This window comes from Trachypithecus francoisi, unplaced genomic scaffold (assembly GCF_009764315.1).
Source record: "Trachypithecus francoisi isolate TF-2019V2 unplaced genomic scaffold, Tfra_2.0 Lachesis_group15, whole genome shotgun sequence".
Taxonomy (NCBI): domain Eukaryota; kingdom Metazoa; phylum Chordata; class Mammalia; order Primates; family Cercopithecidae; genus Trachypithecus; species Trachypithecus francoisi.
Window position 1 is genome coordinate 55,373,895 of NW_022681460.1, and position 25,684 is coordinate 55,399,578.

Genomic DNA, 25,684 nt, shown 5'->3' on the forward strand with positions numbered 1-25,684 from the left:
AAGTTAGACTATAAACTAAGTTCCTCCCAAAGTGAGTTCCACCTACATCCGGGAATGAACAAGGATAGTTTGGAAGTTAGAAGCAAGATGGGGTTAGTGAGGTCAGATCTCTTTGACTGTAATAATTGTCTCAGTTATAATTTTTGCAAAGGCAGTTTTAAAATAAGCATACCACAATTTGACATATTATAATGACAATTTTTGCAGAAGTTTGCTTATGGAGTGTTATTTTTATGTAGTTTTGCTACCTTACACTTCCATTTATTGAACTATTACTATGTGCCAAAGGCTACCCCAAATTCTTTACACACGTTGTTTCATTAAGTCTCACAATATCCCCACAAGGTGCGAATTTATGTGCACATGTTTTAAACAGCCAACTATTACTCAGAGTAGTTAAAAAAATTGCAGGTAATAGGTGATGGGGTAGGGCTTTATGTGTATTCGCATTTACCTAACTAGACCAATATACAAGATACAGTCAGAAAAGGGGAGGAATACAGGAGAAATTCCACATCATCCAGATACATATCCATGTGGGATAGCAGGAAAAGCATAGATCTGGGGTCAAATGGTTTGGCCCAGGTGTGGCCTAAAAGTTGTATGAGTTTAGGCAAAATCTTGAATTCATTTGAGTCTACATGTCTAGATTTCTTATTCTGTAAAATAACTTACCTACCCTACACATAGTATCCACACTATAAAAAGACTGACTCTAGTTCCAGAGTTTATTTAGAGTCCTGTTGCCTTCATGAAGCAGTCTTGATTTTACAATTTACCCAAGGTACTAAAAATTTATGTGAGATTTGATATTTGTCTCTGGATACTTTTCACATCAAACAAACACGTGTTCTAACTTTCAGAGGCTGAAACTCCAAGGCCGATGAATCACAAGGAGAATGAAACCGTCTGCTTTTCAGTTTTCCTCACAATTTTTATTGCAACCACCTTCACATCATGCAGAGGTTGCTACAGGTTCTGTCATTTTCATTTTAGATTATAATATATAATTTTGAATTTTATTCCTATTTTTGTTAGAAAATAATTTTTCCTTATGCAATGCTACTTCCAAGACAGTACACATTTGAATTGGCAAAGTTTGTCATACTGACATTAATGTAATAATTTTTTTTAAATCCCTTCCAAATCATCCACTGAAGTGTCAGCAATAAATTGGCGTACCAATGCAAATAGAAGACAAAGAATGAGCCACAGAGAAGGAATTAGGAAGAGCATTTTGGAGTCCATCAAGATATGCGTGCTCGAGTCTCGCTGTCACTGTCTCTGTCTCTTTCTCTGGTAAAAATAAATAAATAAAGCACAATTTTGAGGGTGGGGTGGAAGTGGAATTCTTAAAGGTCTACTGCATGCATGAAGGACTTAACCTTTGTATTTTTCCTCTGAAAATAGACAGCTAAAGTCCTCAGAAAATGTGCTGGGGCAGAGGCCATCGCTGAGCCCAGTTGTTGAGGAGTCTGCCCGTCCCAGCGCATGCCCCACACCATGGTCATCCCCGGCTCCACCTGTCTGGTGTCCTGGCCCTGACCTGGCAGATGTCGTGGGTGAGACTGAGAGGAGCACCCTGGCAGCTGTGCATTATTCTAAGAAGAACTGTGTTACTGTGAGAGAAAGGTTGCCCCTGATGGCCAACTTGTGCTGGTTTGCCTAATACTTTCTCAGTCTGAAAGTCCTGTGTCGAGGGAAATCACCCTCACTCCTGGGCAAACCAGAGTGCTTAGTCCCCTTCAGAATCACCTCTATCCATGGAAGCAGCACCCACCCCATAGCCAAGGGATGCACATTTTCAGCTAGACTGGACTCAAAATTTGACTGTTTTTCAGATGAAACTACGAGCTAAAAGATTTTCGGGAGTTGCTGTCTATTTTTAGTCTTTTTTTTTTTTTTTTTTTTTTTTTTTTTGAGACGGAGTCTCGCTCTGTCGCCCGGGCTGGAGTGCAGTGGCCGGATCTCAGCTCACTGCAAGCTCCGCCTCCCGGGTTTACACCATTCTCCTGCCTCAGCCTCCCGAGTAGCTGGGACTACAGGCGCCCGCCACCTCGCCCGGCTAGTTTTTTGTATTTTTTTTTTTTTAGTAGAGACAGGGTTTCACCATGTTAGCCAGGATGGTCTAGATCTCCTGACCTCGTGATCCACCCGTCTCGGCCTCCCAAAGTGCTGGGATTACAGGCTTGAGCCACCGCGCCTGGCCTATTTTTAGTCTTAAAAGACTTCCATTGCCTTCTTCAACCAAGATGATGCCAGAAAGCATTTTTTTTCTATGGTGCCTATCCTCACCCCACCGCTGTGCTTGGCTTTTCCTAAGCATCTTCATCGGGAAAAAGGATGCACCTCTTTACTTCCCATATACAGTTTGAATGATCGGAACTTGCGTAACTCTATTGTCTTTGGTCGAAGACATTTATCTTCGTGTATATTTTTCAAGGATAATATTTTACAATAATGTTCACCAATCAGAGCATTTCTGGTCAGACCTGGTTCACATTTGCATTGATTGATGGCTATTTTAGAACAACTGTGAAACCCCATTCTTCAACCCGCAGTGGTTTTGTTTCTTTAGCCTTCCAGTGGAGCAGTTTTCCTGTGCCACCAGACCAGCACCTGGTCAGAACAGGTCAAGATGCTTTTCTGTGTTTGTAGCTTATATTGTGAGCCAGATCACACTGTTTTGCCTCGTGTGATCTGGCCTCTGCCTCCAGGCCTTGTCCTGATGCCCTGGCTCCCAGCCTCTTGCCCGTCTTTGCCATCTCACACCCACTCTGGAGACCCAGGATTTGATGCTGCTTCCTGGGGCTGACCTTGCCCCTCCTGAGCTGATATTTGCCTCTGGTCCTTCAGAGCACCCCCCTCCCTGATCTCATTCAACTTCCCTTGACACATGGCATGTTTAATTCTCCCTTATGGAAAAAGGGAGTAAGACATAGAATTTCAATGTACTATGCATAAAAATGAAAGACACTCTCTAACTTACCTTTCAGGGTTGCCATCTTCACCCTCTATTCAAACACTGGTAAAGGAGAACCAGGACACACACCTAACATCTCTTTGCGAGTCATCCCGTGTTGAAACGGGACAGGAGTTTTCCCTTATCCCCCTTGTAGAGCATGTGATGGGGATGTGGCTGGCTTCTTTGGTGCCTCAAAGCACAAACCACTAGGGAGAGCAGGCAGACAGGCAGGTTGTGAGGACCCTGGGCTCCAACCCCAGGGTTTAGTGTCTAGGATTGAGTGTTTACAGCTCTGGAAGCCTCAGTGGGTGTGTATTACAGTGTGCTCTTTCAGCTTAGCCATCCACAGGCAGCTTGTGTTAATCAGCTCAGTGAGATCCTCTGCTTTATCACAAGGATGGAGGGCTTTCTGTAACCTGGGGTTCTTGCCCTAGGGTACCGAAAAAATTGAGTCACATGTGGGCTTGACGAATGAGTGCAAGGTTTTATTGAGTGATGGAAGTAGCCCTCAGCAGATGGATGGGGAGCCAGAAGGGGGATGGAGTGGGAAGGTGGTCTTCCCCTGGAGTCAGGCTGCTCAGCAGCTGGGCTCTCCTCCAACCGCCCTTGGCCAAATTTCCCTTGGCATCCACAGCATTTTGCCGCCAATGACCTGCCAGCATCTACTGATGTGTTCTGCCACTGTGTTTTTCTTAATGTCCAGCTGCTTGTGCATGTGCCTGCTAGGGTGTCAGGGTTTTTATGGGCACATGTTGGGAGTGTGGCAGGTCAGAGTGGTCTTGGAAAATGCAACATTGGGACATGAAAACAGGAGTGCCTTTCCTCACCTAGGTCTGTGGGCACAGGGCCAAGGGTGGAGCCCTTGCCAGGGACCCTGTTCTTCTCTACTCAGCACTTCCCTGCCCCCCTCCTGTATCAATGTGGCCCTAGGTAAGTCACTTCATCTCTCTGGCTCTCAACTTCCTTGTTTTAAACAGAGGAATAAAATACCCAACACATAACATTCCTAGGACATTAAATGACAAAATTTTTATTATAATGGCACCTGTAAACTCTAAATCATATACCAAAATAATATATTATTATGTTTAATAAGTTAAGTTACCATATAGGATGAAAAATAGACAACCATCTTTCTTAGTAAGGTTTTGGTGTTGACTGATGGGATGCAGGAGCCAACAGCTTCTCAAGAGCTCTACTCTTATGTTTTGAAAAAAAAGTAGAAGAGCAAGTCAATGCATTTAGGAATAGGAAATGGGGAACAGACACACTACTTTATAAATAGTAACAAAGATGTATTGAGTTAACCTCCCATGGTGGGTTGTTAAGTTAGAGACAGAAGTGAATGGGGTAACGACTCAACTGTGCTGGTGCAAAGGCTCCTAAGAAAGAAGTTCACACACAGGTTCTTATTTAAGGTATGTCCAGTCCCTGGCACAGAGAAGGCTTGGGATAACATTAAGGGGATGCAGTGGGCTAAAGACAGTCTTCTCCTTCCAATGGAAACCTGCAAGACAGGAAAGAGCTTACACATTTCTCTCCATGAGCTTGGAACAGGAATTTACAAGATATCTAAAAGCAATAAATATTTGGTGAGGTTCACTCACTAATATGGTTTGGCTGTGTCCCCACTGAAATCTCATCCTGAATTGTAATTCCCATAATTCCCAAATGTTTTGGGAGGAACCTGGTGGGAGGTGATTGAATTATGGGGGCGAGTCTTTCCTGTGCTGTTCTTGTGATAGTGAATGAGTCTCACGAGATATGATGGCTTTAAAAACAGGAGTTTCCCTGCACAAGTTCTCTTTTTGCCTGCCACCATCCATGTAAGACATGACTTGCTCCTCCTTGCCTTCCACCATGATTGTGAGGTTTCCCCAGCCACGTGGAACAGTAAGTCCATTAAACCTCTTTCTTTTGTAAATTGCCCAGTCTCGGGTGTGTCTTTATCAGCCCCGCAAAAATGGACTAATACAGTCACCAAATGATGGAGGGTCTAGTAGATGTCTCAAAAATCTGACAGGGGTCTCCTGCAGAGCCCCAGGCATGTTTATTCAGATGCAAGTGGTAGGGGGAAAAAACCAAAACCAATAGCACTTGTTCTGTTTGGATTTTCAATGAGCTACTACATACAAGGTCTGAAAATTATTAGTGACACAAATACCTGAGTAAATTGAGCACTCAAGGGTCATTTTAAATACTAGCCTACATTAAGGTTAGCTTCTAATTGTAAAATTCTTGTTTAAAGAATTAATTTAATTAATTAATTAAATTAATTCTTTTAATTAATTTAATTAATTAATTCTTATTTAAAGAATTAATTAAAATTCTGTTTAAAAGAATTCTCTGCCTTCATTGTAAAATTCTTGGCTATCCACCTAATTTTAACTAACAACTTCATAGGATCACTGTATTAGAAATATTTTCAGCTCCAATATCTGACTAGTCAGAATATCTGACTAAAAACCAGTTAAGCCATAAAGTAGTCTTTAATTATCTTACATAACAGGAAGTTTGAAGATAAGCTTCCAGATTTCTGTAGGAGCTTAAAAATTGTCATTAAGAATACAGACTCCTTTTGTCTCTCCCATCTTCAGGATATGAGTTTTGCATCTTCAGGCTTGTCCCTCAACATTACAAAATAGCTGCCACATGTTTAATATTACATCTTTGCATGGGTACATTTATTGTAGGAAGGGAAAAGAAATGTGAGAAAAAAAGGATTCCTTTTTTACAACAGAGAAAAATGTTTCCCGGAAGATCCCCCTTCCCCAACCCAGCAGACTCCCTCTACATCTCATGACCAGATCAGGGCCACAGCCACCTCCAGGTGCAAAGGAGTGGGGAAAAGACTCCTTGCATATGGCAAAGAGGAAATCTTGTCCTAATTGGCCTAAACCAATCCTGAATCATTGCTGGAAAACTTGTCATATTGCCACCCTGAATAAAGTCAGGGTTTTGTCTAGAGTAGACAAAAGACGTGACCAAATCTGAATAATGCAGCTCCAAGGCTTTAAATTCCAGTGGCAATGCAATCACCTTTATTTGGTATCAAGTAAACTATATGTTCTGAAGTTCTGATCTTTCATTAAAGGACAATTGTGTGGGAATTTAATATTTGTGATTTGACAATACAATTTGAAATAAAAGTAAAGGACATTGATTTGGTGCTTTGGGCCCAAAATAACAAGACTAAAGGAGAATTTAGTTAGTGTATTAGTAGATATCTACTAAATCTCTATATAGTCAGAGCTGTGAACAAGCTATTCCAAATAAATCAAAATGAATTACTCATACACATTTCAACTCTAGTTATTTATTCTTATGAGACAATGTGATAATAAATTTTAGTAGAATATATCTGAGGAATAAGATAGGCAGTTATTTCAGAAGTCTGGAGATTAACACAAGACAGAAGGAACAGTTTCATAAAAACAAATGGCTTGTAAACCCTATGTTAATGAGTAGCTGAGCCCACAGGTTAAGTGCTATAGGAAAATGCAGCCCAAAAAAGCAGATGCTATGATGTGTCCCTTTAAGGAGACTAGGCACCTTGAAAAACCACATTTGTTTTTCATTACATTAGTGAGTAGTTAAGAAAATATAAGCACTTTAACAAAATGCATAATCATTATTGGAAATACCTCTAAGAATTTCTTACTTTCCCTTTTCCTTGCTTTCCTGAATTAATCTTTTGCTTTTCTTGCTATAGCATATCCAGTTTTTAAACCATCTCCAGTCCTGTCTGATGTGGGTGGTAGTGTATAAACAAACAACTAACCAATCAAACAGAAACCCCATGTATGGTCAGTGACATTGTGAATATAAAGTAAAGTCTTTCCTCTCCCCTTTTATAGGCCATTTAAACAATTGTGAAAGTTATTCTTTGTGTATACGAAACATACCTAAAAAAGTACAGAAAACTAGAAGAATATGTTATCACTCCCAGAATGGGCCATGTGAGCTGCCGCATGGCTCTGCTCCTCCACTAAACACACATAACTGGTGAAAACATAAAAGGCAACAACAATCATCTGAAGTTTCTGGAAATTTCTCTAAGGACACACAGCAAATGCATTAAATTCGCTCCAGACTGTCTACTAAAAGTCTGCAAGAACAGTAAGAGTCTGGCATTTGAACCTCAACCCACTTCCTCCTTTCTCCTAGCTCAGCACGACAGAGACTCCATCCCAAGTGAGTGCAGCCAAGAATGCAAGATCCTGCTCCCCTCAGTTCTCAATCAAGGGCTGCAGTATCTTCCCAGGAGGGGCAGGCTGCCAGCATTTCTCATCCTCCCCAGCTAAGAATTGCAAAGTCTAAATTCCAGTTGAGTACAGCTGGGTCAAGGAATCCCTTCTTCCATCCATACTTCAATCAGCCATAGCACACTGAGAGTACTGGGGTCCCATTTGCTCTCATTCAGCTTGTTCATAGGGCAGACTCTGCTCCAATATGGAGCAGAGTCTCCATGTTAGGAGAGATAAGCTGGGAAAACCAGAGGCTGCCATCTCACCTGGTGCCCTGCTCCTAAAAGCAGGGAGTCATCACTATTCCTATCCCCAGCTATGGAGTCACGGCTCAAAGATTTATCCCAGAGGGAGAGGCAAGCCTTCTAAAACTTGCCTTTGAAACACAGTGTGGGGAAGTTTGAGCCTAAAGAAACTATCACAAGCAATGGACGATTTAGGGTTACGCAATTAAGAGGAGGCTTCACAAGAGACCCAAGCTAAATAATAGTGTCTGGATGGAGGGAGGGAGGGAACAAAAGAACAAAGGGACTAAAATGGCACATTTCTGGGTTCTTCATTGTCAACTTTCCCGCGTCCGGGAAAGGCACAGGTCGACTGCGCAGGCGCAGTCTGACCTCTGACGAAGAAAATCGAAACCTACCTAGCCGTGCCTACCACCCCGCCCCAACCCACCTATGTCCCGCCCCCAACCCACCTATGTCCCGCCCCCGACCCACCTATGTCCCGCCCACTGCCCGCCCACTCCCGGGCCGGGACATAAAAGCCGCTCCCAGTGGGCACGCCCGCGAACATCCTTGGCCCCTGCTCCTGTGCGTACCTAGGAACCTAGCCCGAGAACGCTGGAGCAACTACGTCGGCCTCCACCGCCGGAGACCGGTGAACCTCGCCCCTCTTTCACATTGGCAAGTTAATAAAGTTTTCTTTTACCCTGCTTACTTGCCTATTCTCTGGCACTTACTCTGGTGGTCATCTGGAGTACTCTGGTGGTCGTCTGGAGCAAATCAGGTGGTGCCGAAACCCGGGAGGAGACCCCTCCTCAGGGCCCCCCAAGATCCGAGGAGCCTCCTCCTTCCACGCCCCAGATGGACCGGGACCTGGACATCGCTTTCCCCACCTCCAAGTCTCCTAAGGGTGAGTACCTTTTGCCTCCCTCTCATATTCCTTGGCCAGAAGTCCTGCGCAGGCCCAAGGCTTTTTTCCGGTCACAGGTGACCCAGGGAAGTTCCCAAAGGCAGAGACGTCTGCCCAAAGGAACTCCATTCCGTTCATGGGAGACTCGTCCAGGACAGAGACGTCTGCCTGGAGGTAATCTCCATTCCGGCTCCAGGAGCCTCCCGCCGGTCTCTAGTGGCTCCAAAGGACGCTTTGTAGCCAGGTGGAGTTCGGTTTCCGTTTCTGCCTATAGGCGAGAGGAAGGCAATGGGAAACCCCCAATCCAAAATACCTAGAGACTCCCCTTTAGGTTGTCTTCTAAAAAATCTCAAAACTTTGCAATTAGAACAAGATCTCAGGGGAAAGCGACTGGTGTTCCTCTCCACTGTGGCGTGGCCACAATATAAATTAGACAATCAGTCTCAATGGCCGCCTGAGGGCACTCTAGACAGTAACATTTTAACCAACTTCAGTAGTTTCTGCCAACGCTTAGGCAAGTGGTCCAAAATTAATTATATACAAGGATTTTGGGCCTTGCGTTCTCATCCGGACCTGTGTAGCCAGTGCTCCTTGGCTCAAGTCATGTTGGCTAAGGATGCAGGCCTAACAAAGTCCGAAAAAGAGGAGTCATCTTTCCTGTCTGAGTTGCCCGAAGACCTTACTTCCCCTCCCTCCCTTCCACTCCCACCATATACTCCACCTCCCCCTCCTGCTTCGGCCCCACCTCCTCTTTCAGCTCCACCTCCCCCTCCCGTTCTCCCGGTTGTTCTGCCTCCCTCCTCAGCCCCTCCCAGCATTGTTGAGGCTACACTTCCCTCCGACCCCTCGGCACTTCCGCCTGGTCATCTTAGTTCGCCTATCTCTGCCCATACCCACTCTAAAGATTGCCTAACTACCCCTGCTCCTACTCCCACCCTATCCAACCCCCCTGCGGTCTTAGCACCCTTGCGTGAGGTGGCTGGAGCAGAGGGCGTAGTTAGAGTTCATGTTCCCTTCTCACTAGCAGATCTTTCAAAGATTGAAAAACGCTTAGGAGATTTTTCTGCCAACCCTACAATTTACACCAAAGAGTTTAGATACCTTTGCCAGGCCTACGATTTAACCTGGCATGATCTCCAGGTTATTCTTACCTCTACTCTAAACCCTGAGGAGCAAGAGCGCATCCTAGTGGCCGCCAGGCAGCATGCCAACCAACTACACTTAACAGACCCTGCCTTCCCACTAGGGGAACAAGCAGTCCCCTCTATAGACCCAGACTGGGATTATCAAGTAGGCCGGCCAGGCCGCCGAAGACGAGATATGATGACTCAATGTCTTCTGGCTGGTATGCAGACAGCCTCAAATAAGGTAGTAAATTTTAATAAACTAAAAGAAATTATTCAAGGTCCAGATGAGAATCTGGCCACATTTTTAAATAGGCTGAGGCTTTAATTCAATACACTCGGTTAGACCCAGCTTCCCCAGCCGGGGCCACTATTCTAGCATCATATTTTATTTCACAATCGGCCTCGGATATTCGGAAAAAACTCCAAAAGGCAGAGGATGGACCTCAAACTCCTATTCAAGACCTAGTCAAGTCGGCCTTCAAGGTCTATAATTCAAGGGAGGAAATGGCTGAGGCCCAACGACAGGCCCGCCTAAAACAGAAGGTACAGCTCCAGACTCAAGCCTTAGTTGCTGCTTTGCAGCCTAGCTGTAACCCAAAACTTGAGAGCAAAACCCCCGGGGGCTCAAAGACAATAAAAGGGGCTTGCTATAAATGCGGTGACCCAGGGCATTGGGCTGATAGATGTCCCCAGAGTCTCCAACCGCCTGAGCCAATGCGGCCATGCTACAAGTGCGGAGTAGCTAGACACTGGGCTAAAAAGTGTCCTAACCCTCGTCTGCCAACAACTCCTTGTCCAGCGTGTCATGAAGAAGGGCACTGGAAGTCTGACTGCCCCACCCTGAAAACGGGCATGGCGCCTCAATGTGATGTCCCTTCTCAGGACCCTGGGAGCTCCTTCCACCTCTTACATCTGGATGACGACTGAAGGTGCCGGGACTCGGGGACCCCCATCACCCTCGCCGAGCCGCGAGTAACTCTCCTGGTAGCGGGTAAGACAATTAATTTTTTAATCGACAGTGAGGCTACCTACTCTGTTTTGCCGTCTTTCGAAGGGCCTAGGCTTCCCTCCAATATTTCTGTTGTAGGAGTCAATGGCTCCCCATCCAGCCCTCAGAAAACCCCACCCCTTAATTGCTGCCTGGCCAACAACTATTTTGCACACTCGTTTCTCATTATCCCCTCATGCCCCACTCCCCTACTGGGCCGAGATGTTTTAAGTCAACTGAAAGCCTGTACCTCCATCCCTACTAGCGCCCCCCACCCCACCCACCATCTGCTTCTAGTATTGACTAACTCAAATGACTCCAACAATCCTACTAACCCTTTCCCCGATTTCCCCATTCCTATCGACCCCCAAGTGTGGGACACCTCCACTCCTGTCGTGGCAGACCATCATCCACCAATACTTATAAAACTTAAAAACCCATCTCAGTTTCCAACCCGCCCACAGTTCTCTCTCTCTCCACAACACTTATGAGGACTAAAACCAATCATTACTAGGTTACTCAGCCAACACATCCTCATCCCCATTCATTCTCCCTGTAACACCCCAATCCTACCTGTAAAGAAGGCAGATGGAACTTTTCGGTTAGTGCAGGATCTTCGTCTTATCAACAAAGCTGTTTTTCCCACCCATCCGGTAGTTCCCAACCCCTATACCCTTCTTTCTCTCATTCCACCTAATACAACACACTTTACTGTACTGGATCTAAAAGATGCATTTTTCTCTATTCCCCTACACCCAGATTGTCAGTTTCTCTTTGCTTTTACATGGGAAGACCCAGACACCCATACCTCCACCCAACTGACATGGACAGTGCTTCCCCAAGGGTTCTGAGACAGCCCCCATTTCTTTGGGCAGGCCCTAGCAAAAGACTTAGCCTCCTGTCCTCTTACCAACAGTAAAATTCTCCAATATGTAGATGACCTTTTACTCTGTAGTCCCATGGGACAGGACTCTCTTTTAGACACTGCGATCCTCCTTAATCATTTAGGATCCAAAGGTTACCGAATATCCAAACACAAAGCTCAACTCTCACAACAATGTGTCATATATTTAGGTATTGAGATCACTCCTACGACGCTCTCACTTACCACAGACCGCTTAACTCTAATACAAAATCTTTCTTCTCCTCAAGACGCTAAGAAAATTCAATCCTTCCTAGGCCTAGTAGGATTTTTCAGACACTGGATTCCTAATTTCGGAATCTTGGCTAAGCCTCTATATGCAGCTGTCAAGGAGACTCCCCAAGGACCTTTGTCTAACCCAAAGTTAATCTATAAACATTTCACTCACCTGAAAAACTGCCTTCTCTCACATCCTACTCTCTCACTTCCAGACTTCCAACGCCCCTTCTAGCTTTTCACAGATGAAAGACAAAAAGTTGCAGTGGGTCTTTTAGCCCAATCTATAGGTGCCACCTACCGCCCTGTGGCATATCTCTCTAAACAATTAGACCCCACCGTACAAGGGTGGCAGCCCTGTCTTCAGGCCCTAGCAGCAGCCTGCCTAACCCAAGAAGCAAAGAAACTCATTAGGGGTGGTAACCTAACAGTCTTCTCTACTCACCGCCTTCAAGATCTTATTGCCCACAGAAGTATTAGCCATCTAACCCCATCCAGACTCCAACTCTTTCACCTCTTATTCATAGAAGACTCCACCATTGCCCTAGGAGTCTGTTCCTCTCTGAATCCAGCAAACCTACTTCCTGACCCTCTCAAGTAACCTCGTACTGAACACTCCTGTCCAGAACTTTTAGAGACCCAACCACCTAGTCACTTACATTTATATGACCAGCCACTGGAAGGCTCACAGTTAACCCTATTTGTAGATGGCAGTTCTTTTATAAATTCTCTGGGAAACAGACAGGCAGGATACGCAGTAGTTACATCTTCTGCTGTCCTAGAAGCTAAGCCTTTACCACAAGGAGCAACATCACAGCAGGCAGAACTTATTGCACTAACTAGGGCTCTCTTTCTATCCAGAGGAAAAACGGTAAACATATACACAGACTCCAAGTATGCCTTCTTGATTGCACACACCCACTCTGTCATCTGGAAAGAGAGAGGGTTCCTAACCACCAGTGGTACCCCTATAGTCAACAAAAAACAGATACTCAAACTGCTAGATGCTTTATCAGCGCCTTCCAGAGCAGCCATCATACACTGTAAAGGTCATCAGACTGCATCTAACTCGGTGGTGGCTGGCATTTGCCAACACCACTGCCAAGTCGGCAGCCGGATTCTCCACTCCCACGCTTCCCTCTATTTGTTTTCTCTATCCTCAATATACCCCTACTTATACCCAAGAGGAAAAGACCAAACTATTACAAGATTCAACAGCCAAACTAGCCGCAGACAATCGGATTTACCTCAATAATAAATTAGTTATTCCTGAAACTCAACTCCACACCATTCTAAAAGACATACGTAATTCCCTACACATAGGACCCAAAGCTTTATATAACCTCCTAAGCCCCCTCATTCACTGCCCCACACTCATGAAACACCTAATTATAATCAACCGGAACTAGATGTACCATATGACCCAGCCATCCCACTACTGGGTATATACCCAAAGGATTATAAATTACTCTACTACAAAGACACATGCACACGTATGTTTATTGCGGCACTATTCACAATAGCAAAGACTTGGAATCAACCCAAATGTCCATCTGTGACAGACTGGATTAAGAAAATGTGGCACATATACACCATGGAATACTATGCAGCCATCAAAAAGGATGAGTTTGCGTCCTTTGTAGGGACATGGATGCAGCTGGAAACCATCATTCTTAGCAAACTATCACAAGAAGAGAAAACCAAACACCGCATGTTCTCACTCATAGGTGGGAACTGAACAATGAGATCACTTGGACTCGGGAAGGGGAACATCACACACTGGGGCCTATCATGGGGAGGGGGGAGGAGGGAGGGATTGCATTGGGGAGTTATACATGATATAAACGTTATGCACATGTACCCTAGAACTTAAAGTATAATAAAAAAATAAAAATAAAAATAATCAACCGACAGTGCTCCACATTCCTCAAGTCAAACCCTCAAGGCGCATTGCACAATCCCCATCTGAGTCATCAACTCAGAGGGCACCAACCAGGCAAAGATTGGCAAATTGACTTTACCCACATGCCAAGGCATAAAAAATTCAAATATCTCTTAACCCTCATTGATACTTTTTCAGGATGGATAGAAGCCTATCCTACTACAGGAGAAACCGCCAATATAGTTGCCTCCATACTCATTGAACACATTATTCCTAGGTTTGGCCTCCCGCTCACTCTTCAGTCTGACAACGGCCCAGCATTCATCTCCAAAGTAGTCCAGCAAGTGGCGACCCTTCTACACATTACTTGGAAACTCCACATCCCTTATAGACCTCAGTCCTCCGGTAAAGTAGAGAAGGCCAACAGGCTCATTAAGCAGCAACTCACCAAACTCTCCCTTGAGACTCGACAATCGTGGGTAACTCTCCTTCCCCTGGCCCTAACCCGGCTGTGAGCAGCCCCACGGAGTCCAACAGGCCTCAGTCCATTTGAATTAGTTTACGGCCGGCCCCTCACCCTCCAGCAGTTACCCACCCTTTCTTCCCACTGGCAACTTATCTTCCATACCTCACCCTCTTGAGACAACTCCTGAGACAACATGCAGAGCTAGCACACCCCCCTCCAACAGACACCTATAGCCCACATCTCTCTCTCACCCCAGGAGACCAAGTATACTTAAAAGATATCCAAGCCAAAGATCTTCAGTCCAGGTGGAAAGGCCCCTATACTGTCCTTCTATCCACATACACAGCAGCCAAACTTCTAGGACAAATGCACTGGGTCCATATATCACAATTAAAAAAGGCCCCCACTGAAGACAATCAGTGGACAGCTACTAGACTTACCCCTACCCGCCTCAAATTCACCAAACTCCCTCAACCACCTCATGTTCCCTGACCTCTTGCGCTTATCCCGATTTCTCGCCATACTCTATATAAACATAACAGAATTCCAATATATTACCCCAGATCCCTACTTGCCTCCGGGTAATAGCCCATCACAGTGGTTTTCCCACTTACCTTTATAGAACATCTTCAGTGGCAAGGTGTACTCTGTGATTACACTGAAGATGAAGTCTTATCTCATACTTATATCACTATCTTTCTCTTGTATTTCAATCTCTATTACTAACCCAACTTTCATATGGAGATTCTCTATAGTTGAAACTTGGTCACGCAAAAATAAACAGCACTCACAGCTACAAGGCACTGCTGACTGCCCCCCTTCAGGCTGCCAACCCCATCTTACTATAAATTTCACCCTATCGTGTTGCAGCACGGCCAGAGCTAAGGCTCTCTGCTTCCTGCATGATCAGACACATTACAATTGTAAGACTTACTGGAAACAAAAGAACCTAGGATGCCCTTATATTTATTGTAAGATCCATTATGCAACCTTGAGACAATAGAAACCCACTGCTCTCTTCACCGTTGCGAATCAACGAACCCCCCTTCAATACCAATTAAATATCAAAGACCCATGGGACCCCTGATGGGTAGACGGTGTCAAAGGTGGACTCTACACAGGCTACACAATTCTTAGTTCATATCCCATGGCTACTCTCCTGATAAAAAGAACACTTGTCCAGCAAAAATCCCTTCCTCAAAAAATACAAGTCCTACAGAATTTAACCTTAGCCATACAATCACAAGAGCAGGCCTTACAAGATCAATTACACTCCTCCAATAAGGACCCCTTCTCATGGTTAAAACTAGTCCGTCAAGGGTTAAACCTAACATGGGCAGCCAACCTAACAAATCTCTCCCACTGTTTCCTCTGTGTGGCCCTTGAAAGAGTCCCCTTAGTGGCAGTCCCCTTACCTACTGCTTTCAAGGCTACAACTAACTCTACAGGCACCTCCCAAAAACCGTTCTTCCTCCAAGTCCCACTATACCAAAACCCAGAAAGTTCAATCCTTCCTTTCTGCTAGTCTACCCCAAACACCTCCTGGTGTAATTATACTCAGCCACCTGCTAAGACCCAGACGGCTCCCATCGGAGGTTATTTCTGCTGCAACCAAACCCTCTTCAAGGTCCTTAATCACACATCCATCGGTCAATCCCTCTGTGTCCCAGTGTCCCTAGTACCTAGTTTAATCTTATATAGCAAAGCAGAAGTAGCTGAACTTGTCATACAATTTAACCCTCCTCCTAATGACCTCCAAAAATGGCTGTCTTCCTTCCCCTAGTCATCGGAGTCTCCCTGCCCTCCTCCCTAGTGGTGTCAGGGCTTGGAACTGGGGCACTTGCCCACTCGGTACAGTCTACCCGATCTCTAGCAGCTCAAATCCGAGAGGCCATAGAGGCTTCAGCTGAAAGCCTGGCCTCTCTGCAGCATCAAATTACCTCAGTGGCCCAGGTAGCAGCACAAAATATGTGAGCATTAGATTTACTTACTGCTGAAAAAGGAGGAACATGTGTCTTCTTAGGAGAAGAATGCTGCTATTACATAAAGGAGTCAGGCCTAGTAGACAGTAACATCCAAACCCTAAACAGGATTAAAGCAGAATTAAAAACCTACAATATCCCCTTCACCCCTGGACCACTGGTATGGCTGCTGCCCGTAATACAGCAGATGCTCCCATTCCTAATTCTCATACTAATCCTCTGTCTTGTCTTATGTTTCGCTCCTGTTTTAATCAAATTTCTCCGAGCCGAAGTTCAAGAGATCACCCGTGTCGCCTTCAACCAGGTGCTCCTACATCCCTATGTCCAGGTGCCAACCATAGACCCTCATAACAACGCCCCCTAACAGCAGGAAGCAGCTAGACAGACAACGATGCCCCCCATCACTATAATCAATAAAAGGTTGGATTGTCTGGATGGAGGGAGGGAGGGAACAAAAGAACAAAGGGACTAAAATGGCGCATTTCCAGGTTCTTCATTGTCAACTTTCCCGTGCCCGGGAAAGGCACAGGTCAACTGCGCAGGTGCAGTCTGACGTCTGACGAAGAAAATCGAAGCCTACCTAGCTGCGCCTACCGCCCCTCCCCCGACCTGCCTATGTCCCGCCCCCGACCCGCCTATGTCCCGCCCACTGCCCTCCCACTCCCGGGCCCAGGACATAAAAGCCACTCCTGGCGGGCGTGCGGCACCAGCTTCCTTGGCCCCTGCTCATGTGTGGACCTAGGAACCTCGCCTGAGAATGCCGGAGCGACTTTGTTGGCCTCCACCACCGGAGACCGGTGAACCTTGCCCCTCCTTCACATTGGCAAGTTAATAAAGTTTTCTTTTACCCTGCTTACTTGCCTATTCTCTGGCACTTACTCTGGTGGTCATTTGGAGTACTCTGGTGGTCGTCTGGAGCAAATCAAATAGACCAGTTCGTTTGTGAGAGAGAACCAATTATAAGACATAGCTATGATGAGCCCTTCTGAGGTCAGAACAAACCTCAAACACTGACTTCACACCTACCCCTGAAAAAGAGCTCAAATTTAATTGGATCAGACTTGGAACAGTTTATATCAGGGCATTCTTGTAAACAATTGAGCAATCAGCAAGCAATTAGTGGAGCCTATCAGCTGAGTGTGATAAGGGAAAGAAATAGTCAAAGAAAGCCCTGCTCAAACAACTCTCATCCCACCTGACTGTGCACGTTTCTAACTTTGCACTCTTTGAGAAGCAACATCAGGGGCCTCACACTACTGGGGAAATAGACATCCCTAGAATGGTCTAGCCAAGTCACAAAATAAATAAACAAGCAAACAACAACAAGGCTCGGGGAGAGTATTGGTAACCAGAGTTACTACAAAATATTATGTTGAGTTATCAAGAAAAAGTTGTGAGACAAGGAAACAGAAAAAGTATAATCTACACAGGATCAAAAGCAGGTAACCAAATATGCCTGTGAAAGAGACCAGATGTGAGGTTGACAGAGCTATATAGGAGTAATGTTTATATATCTCACTGGAATTAAGTTAGTATAGATCTGAAGTAGATTCTGATAAGTTAAGACATATATGGTAAACCCTGGAGTAACTACTAGAAAAAAAGTAAAAAACATAGTGAAAGAAATTTACGTATGCAAAAGAAATCAATAATGGAGGAATAGAGGAACAAAAAGAAGATGAGACAGAAAACAAAAAGTAAACTATCTGATATAAACACAACTCTATCAATGTAACATTAAATGTTAGATTTGATTGGATAACAACCTAATCAAGAGGCTGAGATCATCAGACTGGATAAAGATACAAAATCCGACTGCATGCTGTCAACGAGAGACACATTTGAGATTAAAAGATATAAATAAGTTGGAAGTAAAGGGATGGAAAAAGATATACCATGCAAACAGCAACCTTGTAGTAACTTTACTAACATCAAACAAAACAGACTTTAAAACAAACCAAAAAGTTACTAGAAATAGAGAGGAATATTTATAATGACAAAAGGGTCAATTCATCTAGAGAAAATAACAATTTAATAACAATGTACTTAACCACTGAGACTCCAAAATCCCATGCAGTGAAAACGAACAGAATTGAGGGGATATATTAGTCTGTTCTCACACTGCTGACGAAGACATACCTGAAACTGGGTAATTTATAAAGAAAAAAATTTAATGGACTCATGTTTCTATGCTGCTTGGCAGGCTTCACAATCATGATGGAAGGCAAAGGAGGAGCAAAGACACATCTTACATGGGGACAGGCAAGAGTCAGAATGAGAGCCAAGTGAAAGAGGAAATCCATTATAAAACCATCAGATCTCATGAGACTTATTCACTACCACTCAAATGGTATGGGGGAACCACCCCCATGATTCAATTATTTCCCACTGGGTCCCTCCCACAACACATGAGAATTATGGGAGCTGTGATTCAAGATGAGATTTAGATGGGGACACAGCCAAACCATATCAGGGATAAATAGACAATTCAACAATAATAGTTTGAAGCTTTCATACTAATGTTCTATAATGAATGAAACAAGTAGGCAGAAGACAAACAAGGAAACAGACTTGATCAACATATAAACCAAGTCCAGGTAGACCTAGCAGACATCTATAGAAAACTCCACCCAGTGACAATAGAATAGGCATTTTTTTTCAAATGCCCATGGAACTTTCTTAAGGATTGACCATATAAGATGCCATAAAACAGCCTTCATTAAATTACAAATGATTAAACTAATGCAAATTCTTTTTTATAACCATAATGAGTAAAAAGTAAGAATCAATAACAACAGAAAGAAGTTTGGGGGATTCACAAATGTGTAACAATAAAACAACATATCTTTTTTTTTTTTTTTTGAGATGGAGTCTCGCTCTATCGCTGGGGCTGGAGTGCAGTGGCTGGATCTCAGCTCACTGCAAGCTCCGCCTCCCGGGTTCCCGCCATTCTCCTGCCTCAGCCTCCCGAGTAGCTGGGACTACAGGCGCCTGCCACCTCGTCCGGCTAGATTTTTGTATTTTTTTAGTAGAGAGGGGGTTTCACCGGGTTAGCCAGGATGGTCTCGATCTCCTGACCTCGTGATCCGCCCATCTCGGCCTCCCAAAGTGCCTGGCCAAAACAACATATCTTAAATAACCCATGAGTTTAAGAAGAAATCATAAGGGACATTAGAAAGTACTTTAAAATGAATGAAAATGAAAACACAACACACCAAAACTTGTGGGATGAAATCAATGCAGTGCTTAGAGGAAAATATATAGCTGTACATTCCCATAATAATAAAGAAGAAAGATCTCAAACTAAAAACCTAACCTCCCACCTTAAGACGCTGGAAAAAGAACACCAAACTATAACAACAAGCACAGGGAAAGAATCGTAAAGATTAGAGTGAAAATCAGTAAACTAAAGAATAGAAAAGCAATGGAGAAAATCAATAAAACCAAAAGTTGGTTCTTGGAACAGATTTTTTTTTAATGACAAACCTCTAGCTAGGGAAGTATATGTATTTCAAGAAAATGTAATCAACTTTCAATGTACAATCTATAGGGTTTTTTAAAATACATTCACAGTTTTCTGGATAAGATATAGTATAAGCTGTGAAGCTGAAATTCATAGCATAAATCATAAGTGTCTGATATAGTAGCATTATAACTAGCTTAAACAATCACTGCATATGCATCTGGGCTCCTAATGGGATTCTTGGAAGTTAGCAACAATGAGATAGAGGACAATTCAGACCCCAGTGGACTGCTGAGCCAGAACAACTTGGAGGTATTGACCATCCCTGAGATCCTCTGATTTTATAAATATCAGCAAAAGGTTCATTTACCCCAAATCTTAATGTATGTTGTTTCATAAATCTGTTTTATTAAAATGCCAGGAAATACAGCAACATTTAATAATAATACTTGTTTTTTAAGTCCCAGGGATACACAAGGCTGTGATGTATTATTTCACTTGGCCAACGTTGCTGGATCTATGACATAAGCAAATATTTGGGTATACAGTGTAGCCACCAGGCACATCTTTAGGAAATGCAGATAACAGATAATCAGCTTGGAGAAAGGCTAGAAGTTAGAAGATCACTAGTGGTCTTTTCTGAGCATTTCAGGGACTATGTGGCCAGTTGCTTCACCACAGCTAACTGTATCACTCTTACTTGATTGTCCTATTTGGGAGGAAAATATGATTCATAGCTGTCAACTTCTGCAACAGAGATAAGGACTTTTTCTTTTATGTGTCCCTAGCAGCTTGCACTGGCCTGGCATGCACAATAGTTTCCTGGCCTAAGAGCAATAACTGTAATTCCAGAGTGCCTATGATGTGCCAGCCAGAGGTCATGTATCTTTGACCCTTCCAGGGCTAGCATGGAGCTATATGCCTCATCATGCATCTTCATCTTCTTATAGTCATCACAAAATGCTGAATGCTTGCTCAAATGTGGGAACAAGCCCTCCTTGAAGTCTAGCAAGGTAGTTAAAAGATTGCCCGGGATGGTTCCTGGCTCAGCCACCTCCTACCCATGTAAACTTGGGCAAGTTATTTAACCTCTCTGTGCCTCAGTTTCTTTTTCTGTAAAATGGGGTCAATGATAACACCTACCTCCCCGTTTATTAAAAGATTTAGTGAGTTGATGCTTGCCAAGCACTTAGAACAACACCTGGAAGATAAGAAATGCTATGTGTTTCTTAAATAAATAAAATTAATCATTGAGTTAAATCTCCCTCTTACTATATGAAAAAAATGAGCTTACTCCAAACTTCACAGTCTTTTCTGCCAATGGGCATGTGCTTCTACCAGAGGGAAAAAGGATAATGGACCTTGAGTTTCCTGATATTCCCATGGAGGCCAAAACCTTCTGCTCATGAGCCTGTGTTCACCCCTACTTGGAGTGTTTTCTCCCCAGCACTGGCTTGGGAGCAGACCCAAAGTCTCCTTCTCCTACCAAGCCATGCGTTTTGCAGACTCAGATGTTTGACAAGTATTTTGCCAAAGCGGAAACATCCCAGTGAAAACTAATGACGAAGACCGTTCTGCTGCACTCTGTTGCCTCCTCTAACTGGAGAAGATGACAAACAGCACACACAGCGTCCCTCTCAGAACCACCTATGTGGTCACAGCTTTCATAGAACTCCCTACAGTGTCCACAGGCCCCAAGACACCACTGCCCAGGGCCCCCCTGACCCACAACCTCCTAACACAGTGGCATGCCATTTTTGTTTCTGCTGGTCAGTGTGACTGCTTCAGTTCCTCCAGTGGGATCCAACTGATCTTTGATGTTCTTTATACTCTGGGGTGTATTTGCTCTAAGGGTGTGAACAGAAGCTCAGTAAAGCTCAGATAAAACCCAAAACATGTTCTGCTAAATTCCATGCTCCAAGGGGTGCCAGATGTAGCAAGAAAAAAAAGAATGCCAAGTTAAATTTGAACTTCGGATAAACGACAATTTTTTAGTATATGTTCCATACAGTATTTGGGAGCTATCTATACTAATTTTTTTTTTTTTTTTTTTTTGCTGTTTATCTGAAATTCCCGTGTAACTGGGCAGCCTGTATTTTATCTGGCAACCCCACAGGCTGGAGAAGCCTTACAAAGTTAGTTAGTATTTGGTGGTGGGGTGGGGAGGGACTGTCCCTCTCTATAAATGATTTTTTACCAGCAGGCCCATGGTAGGATTGTGAATGAGACAGCACAGAAGCAACTGCAGAGGGTCACGCAAAATCTCTGTGTGGGCAGCTTTGCTGTGTGCCACCCTGGGGCAGAACGAAAATCTCACTTACATAACGGAGGTGATCTTTACTTCTGTTTATTTACTTGTCCTGAAGAACTCTTTAGAATTTCACATGTACTTGAATTCATCATGAATCCTCCACAATGGCCACTTTCAGCAGGGAATTCAGCGTATGGAGTTTTCTTTGACTCCAAAGAATTGAGCTAAGATAAACTGACATTCATGAAAACATGCTTATGTATTCATACATATGCCTTTGTATATTCTCTCTTATACCCACTCTGGCTAAGGCCAGTGTTTCCTCATGATATGGTTTGGCTCTGGGTCCTCATCCAAATCTCATGTAGAATTATAATCTCAGTGTTGGATGAGGAGCCTGGTGGGAGGTGATTGGATCGTGGCGGTGGACTTCCCCCTTGCTGTTCTTGTGATAGTGAGTGAGTTCTCACAAGATCTGGTTGTTTGAAAGTGTGTAGCACTTCCCTCTTTGCTCTCTCTCTCAATGGCCATGTGAGGATGTAACTACTTCCCCTTTGCCTTCTGCATGATTGTAAGTTTCCTGAGGTCTACCCAGATGCAGAAGCTTGTGTGTCCTGCAGAACTGTGATCTAATTAAACCTCTTTTCTTTATAAATTATCCAGTCACAGGTTTGTCTTTATAGCAGTGTGAGAACAGACTAATACACCTCAGTAATATTAATTGTAGGCTAGTATGTAAGGCTATTGTAATAGCTCTGTTAAAATAAAGACAGCATTCTGAATAACTGAGTTTAATCATATCACATGATGTTTACATGCCTAGTGCTGGCTGTAGTTGGTACTCAAAGTTTACCTATACTATACAGATGGTAAAAGTCAGATGGCTTTGTGCAGGGTGGAAGGAGGAAAGGAAAGAGGAAAGAAGAAAAAGCAAGGAAAAATATACAGAAGCAGAAAGAGAAAAAGTAAAATAGAGAAGAGTATACCCAAGTATCTAATTTCTCACTAGGTTAGATAAATTTTCCTTCAACAATTAAGCTTTTAGTCTTTTTAGATTGAAGATGCAAAAATCTTTGAAGAAATAAAATCAATTTAATCAAATAATCAGTTGTTTGGGAGCATAAACAGATAAAATATTGAAAGCACAATTGAATGCAAACAGCCGTCCCAGAGTGTTTGTGATATAGCAATTCTCTCTCTATGGTACATTTATCATGTACCATACATGTACATATTATACATGATACATTATCTATAAATTAAGTTGATTTTGTCTCCAAAAGTGTTTAATAATATTATATATTTATGTATGCATCCTTGAAAATGGTTATGGAAATAATGATCTATCCCGAAGCAAGAAATTTTTGTTTTGTTTTGTTTTACTCCTCAATATCCTCTTTTGCTGTTTATCTGAAATTCACATTTAACTGGGCAACTTGTATTCCTGTAGAATAGTGAACCCAACAACAAAAATACCTGCCCTTGTGGGGCTTATCCTTAGTCTTCCTTGTGTTGCCTGCACTCTGATACAATCAGCTGTATTTGACTACCAAGCATCAGAAAAAAATTCTTTAAAAGTTAGTGATCAGATTAAATGCAGGTGAGATGCAAAAAAAAAATTCTTTTTTTTCTGATGCTGGTTTATGCAGAGCTGGCTTCATGGCCTGGTGACTGGTGCATTCACGCAGGGCCTCCTGATCAGAAGGGTGTTGCTTTTACCAGCCTGTGAGTCTTAATAATTTTGTACATGCAATCCTTCATTTTCATTTTCTCCTGAACTCTGCAAAGTATGTAGCCAGTCCCAGGTTTATGCATTATAATATAACAAAAATATCAAAAATAATAATTGCTGTTCCATAGAGAACTTAGAACTTACCTCCTAAGTGGATGTATCTGGGACCCCCAAACCCCTGGGAAGTCAGAAGATAATTTTTTCTTTCATGAGAATAATGAAGTCTCAAGATACTAAGTCCATGTCTAGCTAAAAGTCTGTTGGGGGCTAAAATCCACCTTTCCTAAACCTCACGTCACATCTCTCAAACTTAATTGCTTCATCCTTGCACTTTCCCGGGTCTTTCTGTTTTCTCTCTCTTTTCATAGCTGAAGCTATCACTAAAACTGTGGCCCTCTCAGCTCTGTCTTTACCATTCTTTTGCATTCAGTCTGGATCTTTATCACCTTGAAGGCATAGGTGGCCCTTCACAGCCAAGCACATTTCAGGCATCCAGTTTTGTATGTTTCCCATGATTGCGGCATATTTTTACCTCATCTCGTAGTTAATATAGGACAGGAAGAAAACAGGCTGCACAGGTTATGTGCTTGAAGGGATGAAGTGGAAGGAGAAATGAAGTCTTTCTAACTCTGGCCTCCTGCTGTTGCACAAGTCAGGCCAATGATGTGGCAAGTCCTAGGGGCACATGGCTTTTCAGAGTGTCATTGTTTGAGGAGGCCATGAGTGGTTTAGCCGGTGGCCTCTGCTTCTTTTTATTTTGAGTGCTTCTGAATACACAACTGTGCTGTGAATACACAGCTACCACTGTGAGGTAAACCAAGCCACAGCTGTCCTTCTTCCAAGGTTGGGGTCGCTGCTCAGCAGGAGCTGGTGTTCTTGAAGGGATGATGATCTTCTACCGGTAAGATAATTTCCAAATCTTTAGAGGTGAATTTAGAGTGAGGGGTTCCCTTACTTGTGGGATTTAATCCATCCTACCTTAATATCTATAAGCTTATAATGCCTTCTTGTCTGTGTTGTTGTTGTTGTTGTATGTGTGTGTGTGTGTTTAAAGGTCTTGGCCCAGATGACGTGCTCAAAACATGTTAACGGGATTCAAATCTATATTTTGATTAATCAGAAATACATACCTGCAAAAACACTGCTCTTGGAAAAGTTTAGAAAAGAGTTGAGCCGTCTGTTTTCTGGTTTTCCAGTTCGACTTTCTTTTTCGTAGTTCCGCTGAATGGTATCATTCTCATCCCTTGGCAACGGTTTTGTAGAGTTATAGTTTCTGGAAGGGGAAGGGCTTCGGTTCTAAAGTTAGTGATCAGATTAAACGCAGGTGAGATGCAACACCAGCATATCGTAATTATCTTATTTCCTGTTTTGCAGTCCCTAACATCCAGTTATGTAAATCACAAGGATTCTTATAATAACACCTGTCTTCTCCCCCAAATAAAATGGAGTTATCTTCCTTTTTAAAAACACAAAATCTACAACTTTATCATAGAGAAACAAGCCTACTGAGCAAGATCCCTATAATCATTCAAATATACAAAAGCTACAAAGGCAAATACTTCACCCTCCAGTCCTAAATTTACCTCTTTTATTTTTTCTGAAGCTCTAAACTTTCCCTCTTCATTTTCACACATTGAAAGCCGTCCTGAAATTTTCAAGAACAATGGCAAGTTTTCAAACATTTCCTAGAAAGTGTGTAACCCTGTCTTTCTCTTTGTTCTACTATACTTACATCGGTAAATGAGTGTGACACTTACAAGGCCAGGTATTTTTATCCCAGTCCATTCAAAGGTGGACCAGAGATAACACAGCTCCTGTGCTTGGGCGGGGGGTGCTGTGGCTGCGGTAGTGGGGGGAAATGTGGCAGGAGAAGCTACGAGAATCATAGGGCAAGCAAGGCGTTCCTTAAGGAAGAAAGCTTTCTAAATAACACACTGCTCCGTTCTTTCTATCCCTCTTTAAAGCTGTTTTGCTCCTAACCCATTTTTCTTATATTTTTAATAGAGACGGGGTTTCACCGTGTTAGCCAGGATGGTCTCGATCTCCTGACCTTGTGATCCGCCCGTCTCGGCCTCCCAAAGTGCTGGGATTACAGGCTTGAGCCATCGCGCCTGGCCCCCATTTTTCATTAAGTTTAACTCCTTTGGAAAAGTCCTGTCACTTTCCTAGGGAAAGTCTCCAGGGGAGTGAGTTTTCAAGATCTGCCGCGGAGTGTGTCCTGCCAGTGCGTGGAAGACCATTTGTTTACAAAATTCCGTAAATACCCAGATGGCACTTCCCTGTGCCCTGCAGCTGCTCGACAAGCAGGT

The 25,684-nt window shown here is 43.5% G+C and overlaps 1 long non-coding RNA gene across 1 annotated transcript; it reads right to left on the reverse strand.

Annotated features, from left to right (window-relative positions):
- Positions 1-913: 913 nt before the first annotated feature.
- On the reverse strand, positions 914-23,756 carry LOC117097211. Its single transcript, XR_004442855.1, has 3 exons — positions 23,520-23,756; positions 4,329-4,472; positions 914-1,296 (listed from the first exon to the last, which is right to left on the reverse strand). It is a non-coding gene; the product is annotated as an uncharacterized LOC117097211 (long non-coding RNA).
- Positions 23,757-25,684: the final 1,928 nt, after the last annotated feature.